Source organism: Echinops telfairi, unplaced genomic scaffold (assembly GCF_000313985.2).
Source record: "Echinops telfairi isolate 266 unplaced genomic scaffold, ASM31398v2 ScPeMD7_5;HRSCAF=22, whole genome shotgun sequence".
NCBI classification, from domain to species: Eukaryota; Metazoa; Chordata; class Mammalia; order Afrosoricida; family Tenrecidae; genus Echinops; species Echinops telfairi.
In genome coordinates, this window is record NW_022103901.1 from 34,264,514 (window position 1) to 34,272,465 (window position 7,952).

Consider the following 7,952-nt stretch of genomic DNA (forward strand, 5'->3'; position numbering starts at 1 on the left):
CACGGTTAAACAGGTTTTGTGTGGAACGAACCCCTGCCTATATGAACTGGCAAACTCACAGCGATACTTCTTGACCGAGTGGCCCTTGTGTCATTTATTATGCACGCTCATTGGCCAGACACTGTCCCAGGCAATGACACATCTCATTGACAGCCAAGTGGAATGATGCCTTAGGACCCAAACGTAACAGAGGAGAACGTTGAGCCTCCTAGAGTTCAGAGACTTGCACAAGGCCGGGCTGGGGATAGTGTTCCAGGGAGCCTGACTTGCCCTCTTCACTGCGGCCATCTATTACTTCTCCTCCTCCTTTTTCTTCATTGGTAGGAGTACATTTCAGCATTCATTTTAAACAATGTATCAAACCTCCCACAAGCTTTGCTCTGTCTTCCCTCCTCCTTTTGCAAATGTGAACCGTTTTATTGACTTAATTCACAAATCAAACCATTCGATAGTTTGAGCCTATTAAAAGAGTTGTACCATCATCACCACAGTCAACTTTAGGATACCTTCTTCATTCTTGCATTCGTTGATGTTAGCTCCTCAGTTCCCAGCATCCTCCCCTGCCATAACCCTGTTGTTGTTTGGGGTCATCAAGCCTATTCTGACCCGTAGTGACCCTGTGCACAACAGAACGACGGAATGCTGATCAGTCCTGCTCGACCCTCACAATTGTTCTTATGTTTGAGCCTGTTGTTGCTGCCACTGGTCCATCCATCTTGTTGACGACCTTCCTCTCTTTTGCTTCCCCTCCGCTTTACCAAGCATGGTGTCCTCCAGGGACTGGTCTCTCCTGACAACAGGTCCAAAGTACGTTGACAAAGTCTTGCCATCCTTGCCTCTACAGAGCACTCTGACCCTACTTCTTCCAAGACAGGCTTGTTTGTCCTCTTGGTAGTCTACGGCATGTCAGTGTTCTTCTCCAGCACCATCATTCAAATGCATCGGTTCTCCTTAGAGTTTTCCTGACTCAGTGTCCGACTTTCACATGCCTGGGAGGCAATCACCCTAAGGCATAATCCAAAGAAACTACTAATCCATTTACTGTCTTTATAGATTTACCTGCCCTGGATTTCAGACACAGAAACACACATGCATACACACCTAAAACCCAACAACAATAACAAAATAAAACAGAAAACATCAGCTGAAAATAATAAAAACTAGGGCAAATTCCAAATGGCTCAAAGGGAGACTAAATGAAAAGGTGTTACATTTTAATTTAACCACATCTGCATGAAGCCACTTTCCAGCGCTCTGACAGCTGGGTGACTCACCCCTGGTCCAGGGTCAGATGGGGTTCTCAGGAGGCTCATCCACGCAGGGACCCCTGCAGATGAATTTTGGGTTTGCACTGTCGCTGTCGTGCCTGGCCTTCTGCAGATCAGGTGCCCAGAATGTAAGCTCTGATACCGTTCCCTCCTCTGGTCTGGGATTCCTTCTCTCCATCTTCCCTCCCCTTCTCCACTGTATGGAGCAGTGGTTCTCAACCTGTGGGTCGTGACCCTTTTGGGGGTTGAACGACCCTTTCACAGGGGTCGCCTAATACCTCCTGCATATCAGATATTTGCATGACGATTCATAACAGTAGCAAAATTACAGTTATGAAGTAGCAACGAAAATAATTTTATGGTTGGGGATCACCACCACATAAGGAACTGTATGAAAGGGTCGTGGCGAAACAGAAGGAAGCTGACTCTGAGAGTGGGGGTTTCCTCCAGATCACCAGTGGAGAGAGCAGAGCTCCTGGCCCAGGACATGTGGCCCCCTGGTGTCCTGTCTGGGTCAGCCTCCTGCGTGAGTGGGACAGAGAGAGGTGGCAGATGGGCTGGCTCCTCTGATCTCCAGGGTCCACATGCCCACCATTCCTACTTGACCTTTCTGCCTCCTCTTCATGTCTGCTCTCTGGATGCACTGTCACAGCCCTGGTGCGGGGTGACAGAATGGTCTGCTGTGTCATAGGTCACTGGCTCATGGGCCAGTCGACCTGTCACACACTCAGTAGGCAGTGGGTGACAGCTCCACGACAGCAGGTGGAAGACCAAGGCCCAGGTGGGACAGAGTGTGAAGTTGGGGTGGGCCCTTGGGTGGGTGGTCCTTCCTCTGGTGGGGGACCCTCGCTGGTTTCCTGGCTCTGTCACACATTCCCAGCCCCTCCCTGGTGGCCCCAGGCACTCACTGCCTAGCAGAAGGCTTGCTTACCCCTGCTCTGTGAGTGCCAGCCCCTAATTAGCAGTGTAATTAGATCAGGATTAACCATCTGATCCCCTGCCTAGAAGGGCGTCCGGCTGAGGAACCGGCATTCTTGGCCCAGTTGAACCATGTGGAACAGTCGTCTGGAGCTACGGCACATAGCCCTGCACCTGGGCTGCTGCCCTGAGCTGGCCCCCACCACCTTGCCTAGGGCCTCTCAGTCCAGGGCAACTCCCAGGGGGGTCTTGGCCCATCAACTGATGCTCTTCTCCACTTGCCCCCCACTGTGTTTCCTTCCTGGTACTTGGCATTGTCCGCACTTCTACTCTCTTTATCATCTCGTGTTTGTGGATTTGACGTACCCCCAGATCTCTGCTCCCTAAGAACCATGTCTGGTTCACTGGTGGAAGTTCCTAAGCAAGCATCCAGTAGATACCCAAGAACCGAATAAACGGAATGAACATCCAATTGCTGAATGAACCACAGGGGCCTTCCAGATGCCACATTTCCATCCTCCATCATGCCCCACTGCTTATCATGACACCTCCATTTTTAATGATTTCACTTGTTACTCATTCTCTGTTTTGTGCCTGGGGAAGGTCTGAACCATTCATAATAATGCACATCTGATTAATCTTTTTAGTGCGCTGGATTCCCCAGTGCGTGTGTTGTACCCTGTATGCAGTAGATTGTCAGCACACAGTGCTTGGTGGGATGGCTGAAGAGTTAGATGGAGAAATGGGTGGGAGGGTAAATGGATAGATCGATGAGATGGTGGATTTGTGGGTGCATGGATGAGTAAATACATGATGGGTGGATGAGTAGAAAGATGTTGTTGGTAGGTGCCACTGTGTGATAGGTAGGTTTATTGCGCCAACCTGGCCAATAGGAACATGTGGGCTTAATCAGGTCACAGTTTGATTGGAGGGCAAAGAGATAAACGGCTCTGCAAGATCAGCCTCTCTCTCTCTTGCCCTCTGGTGATCAGACCAGCATGTGGCTGCTTTAGCGAGTTCTCTGCCTCAACTTGTGAGCTACACTACCTGTGGGACAGCCAACCTGTGGGTGTGTTGCTAGAGGTTGAGGTTCCTTCGAGAACCTGCTTCACCACGCTGCTGATGTGTACATCACTTGATGTTGAGGATGGTGGATCCTATCGTCTTGCATTGCTTGAGTTCGAGATCCCATCCGGGCCTGCTTCCCTAAGCTCCTGACCTGCTGACTGGTGGCGGCTCACCCTGCTGTTTGCTTCCTGTGGGCGGACTCTGCCTTCATTGCCCGAGGGAAGACTCAGCTGTCTGCTTCCTTGACCTTGGACCCAGTATCCCTCATGAGTTGAAGGACTTCCAGTACATTAACTGTTCCATGGAAGTGAGTTGTACTGAGCTCTCTGTGCTGCTGTGTGGACTAATTAGCTGTTATATCCCTTCTTGCTGTATAAATCTATTCATATATATATTCATAAGTGTCCCTGTTTTGTTTCTCTAGAGAACCCTGCCTCACACACATGGAGCTGGTTGTGACTCATAGCAACAGAATGAAACCCTGCGTGGCCCTGCCCCTCCTCACAATTGTTGTGATGTTTGAGTCCATGGTTGCAGTCACTGTGTGTCAATGCATCGAGTTGAGAGTCTTCCACTTTTTTGCTTCCATTGTACTTTTCCGAGCATAATGTCCTTCTCCAGGGGCTGGTCTCTTCTGATAACATGTCCAACGTAGGTGGGATGATGTCTCACCATCCTTGCTTCTAAGGCATATTCTGGTTGTACTTCTTCCAAGACAGATTTGTTTGTTTTTCTGGCTGTCCATGGTACTTTCAGTATTTTTGCCAACACCAGCCTTCAAATGCATCAACTCTTCTTCACTCTTCCTTATTCAAGTAGCTAACTAGGTGGAGAAATGGGTGGACGGATGGACAGATCAATGGATGGGTATATGTAAGTGGTGGGTGGATAGAGAGATGAATAGATGGGTAGATTGTGGAGGTGATGGGGTCAGCATAGGTGAGTGTGTAGATGGGGAGATGGGTGCAAGGTACATGGAGAATTGCGTGGAGGGTCCAGGAATGTATGGGTGGATGAGAGGAGGGGAGGGTGGGATGGATTAATGGATGAGTGAGTGAATAGATGAACAGATAGATGAGTGGATGGATGGACAGATCAATGGGTGAGTGGATGGATGGGTGAAGAGATGAATGAATAGATGGAATAGACACATGGATGGATGGGTAGATGAGTGGATGGATGGGTGAGGAGATGGATGAATGCATGGATGGAATAGGTGTATGGATGGATGGGTAGATGAGTGGATGGATGGGTAAGTGGGAATGTATGGCTGAATTTCCCTGCATTTGTGACCATGCTCCAAAAACAGTAACTTCTCTGGCCTTGCTTTCTCCCAGATTATCCACAGCCCTCCCATCCTCCATTTGTAGCACGAGCCAGGTTGCTCATGAGTGTCTCAGCTTTAGGAACACGTCCCCATGACATTATAAGAACTGTCCTGATTTCTGGTCATGCACCACTGCAGGCTGGGAAGACAGCATGCACAGAACCCCCTCTGGAGACTAACTTGCACGTTAGTCCATATCTGCTGTCTGTCAGTGTCCCAGGGACATTCACAAAGATGTGTCCCCTCCAGGACACACTGCACCTGCCTTACAACCCCAGAGCCTGGGCATTTGTGTTTTCCCTGAGGCTGGAGACTGGTCGGGTAAGGTCTTCCTGAGCTCCAGCACCTCTGTCCTGCTCTGGGTGCTGGTCTGAGTTTAAGCACTGGGTGTTGAGCTTGTTAGTGAATTCACGGCAGCTGCTGAATGACTAGCATCGGCTGTGGGTCAAGAACCTCCTATTGATATCAAACCACAGTCTTGAGAGTCTTTAACACTTCCTTTCTGAAGTAGCATTCCTGAAATCCCAGGCTGCTTTCCTTCCTTTCTCTGGCTCCTATGGGCCTGGAAGTTCCCCTTGGCTATGCCCTCCTTGGGCATCTCCTATCGGTGGAGATGTCTCTGGGGGCTTCCCCATGATACCAAACCAAAACTCACAGCCGTTGAGTGGATACTGACTCATATCGACTCTGTGTGTGACAGGGGGAACTGCCCCTCTGGGTTTCTGAGACTATAAGAAATGAGGCCTTTTTATTTTCATATGGACAGGTCCAAGGTATTCATTGAACGTAGAAACAAAGTCCTCCACAAAATAAAGACCCCGGGCTTAAAAGGCCAAGTTAGGAATCAAAATCTGTCACGAGGCGCCTGTTTGGAGGGCTCACATACATGTGTAAAAGGTGAACACAGTGCACATTTCTCAAGAGAACATTTTAAAGAAGAAACACTCCGTTGTTGAGGGCTCTCCTTTCCAGGCTCAAATGATTCTGGGGAGATGTCATTGGGCTAGAGGTGGGGTGATAGGACAGTGATTGCTGCCTAAGGCCTTGAACGGATCTTTCGGTCACTCAGTGCAGGGGACAGAGAGGGAGACAACAGAAATAATCAAGACGCCGGGCCGTGGCGCTCCTGTGGAGTGAAGCAACATTCTTTTTGTCACCTCTCCAGTTGCGAAGGTCAATCTCTTCATGGGCCATTTTGAGGTCCGCACGTAGCACAGGAGCCTTACGAGTAGCCAAGTCCTGCAGGGATTTGCAAAAGGCTGCTGAAGGCACAGTCCCACCAGACCCCGCCTGCATCAGGTGCATGGGCCGGTACCGGCACAAACCCGTCAGATTCGGCTGCGATCACCGGACCATGCTCCTCTCCGTCAATGCTGTCTGAGGTGGAGTGGCCGCTGGGCCCACACCGCTGTACCCGTCCTCGTCCAAAGGAGCTGACCAGTACCGAGGAGATAGTCCAGGCAGGGTTTGAAGTTCAGCTGTAGTTTTCCCTTCCCCCTCTCCAAACACTTGGTTTGTTGGAGGCGCAGCCGATGTGGGGCTTTCCCGTATCTAATCTAAACCTTCGGCATGCAGGTTCTAAGCCACCCACCCTCCACGAGCAGGTCTTAATTTGTCAGACTTGCCAGTAGGAGACGTTTACTGATCTGTATTATTAGGTTGGGTGAGGGGCCAGCCCCCACCGCTACTTATGGGTTCAGTAATGCACAATATATATATACATCTCAACTATATATATATACAACTGTATATATATATGTATAATATTATATTAAAGTCATTGAGAGCATGAGAGATACAATAATGCAGTCAGACACATCACATGGTAGCGTTGCTCACCTCAGCCCCGCTAGGTGGTCCATGTGGAGGGAGGGGGAAGGGAAGGAGGACAGGAGAGGGAACAAGGGAGAGAGGACGGGAGAGGGGGAAGAGAGGCGAGGGAGAGACCAGCGAGAGAGATCTCTATTGCTGACCCAGGCCTATATACCTTTGCGGCGTGCAAGCCCAGTAATTACAGGTAGTCACAGGAAGGGGTTGCACTATAACTTATACAGCAACGAGAGAGGGTGGTCTAGGGACATACACGCAATAGGAAGAGGAGGGATTGGGGTATACATGTGACAAGATGGGCGGATCCTAGATTTAGGATGGCAGCTTAATTTTGGATGTCACAGAGCCGGTTTGACCTGTTCCTGGCTCAACTGATAGAGACCATTATCAGTAGGATGTGAACTCCTACAGGAGCCTGTCCATTGTCCCCAGCAGCAGGGAGCAGGCCCACTGCAGTCTGGCAACTGATCTCAGGGAGGGTGCCTGTTAGCATCTACCTCCCCCTACACTGATCTGGGGAGGGTGAGTGGGTGGGGTCCTCATCAGGACTGGCCCCTCCCCAGCAGCCTCTTTGTCATTTTCCTTTGCTCCCCGTTCCCCTTCTTGGCCTCTGGCTCCTCCCCTCCCCTGCTGTTCCACTGCCCCCCCTCCCCCCCCCCCCCCCCCCCCTTCCTTCTCCCCAAACTTCAGCAGCCCCATCATGAATGCCTTTAGCACCTGGTCCCTGTTGCTCACAAGCAAGAGTTTCACTGTGTGACCTGCTTGGGTCCCAGCCTGGCTCCTCCTTACACACACACACACACACACCCAGCACAAAGAATCCAGAAGGAAACTCTTGACAGGAAAAAAATTCTGTCTCTCTCCTGAGGAACGGCTGGTGGGTTTGAACCACTGACCTTGCCCAGTGCATAACCACTGTGCCACCGAGGCTGTGAATTCCCCCGGCCAGAGAAGCACCTTCTTTTCATAGAAGTGTTTTAGAATGAGTCTGATAGAATGAGAATGTTTGATCTTCTGTCGTTAAAAAGGAAAAACAGAAAAATCCCTTACAAAGCCGTCTCCCAGCACCTTTGTTTGTCTGCACTGCTCGTGCCCTGTGGCGTCCATGTGGCCTCCTGTCCTTTTCCTCACTGGCCTGGCAGGTAGACGTCCTGTGAGGGAGTTCACACAGCGGCTGCCTTGAGGTTCTCCTGAAAAGGGCACATTAGCCCTTGTCTCCTGCATCGGAAACATCCAGAACAAAGCAGCCTCTTTGGACCCCACCCGGGTTCGGTGAGGGGCTTTCAGTCCACGTGCATTGTGTATTACTCCGCACCTTCTCCCGCCGCTTCTGAGCCACGCTCGCTCTGATCAGGGCCTTAGACGCCAAAGGAGGTGGCCACAGGGCGACGAACACACCTGTCTTGGAGGGGAGACAGCCAGAGTGCTCAACCTCTCACATACTTTGGACTTGTGATCAGGAGAGAGATCAGGCCCTGGAGAAGGACATCGTTCTTGGTCCAGCAGAAAAGCAAGAGAACCAAACTCGCTGCCGTCGAGCC

At 50.6% G+C, this 7,952-nt stretch overlaps 1 pseudogene; it reads right to left on the minus strand.

Moving 5' to 3' along the window:
• Positions 1-5,576: 5,576 nt before the first annotated feature.
• LOC115867983 overlaps positions 5,577-7,952 on the minus strand; it is a 4,831-nt pseudogene continuing 2,455 nt past the window's right edge.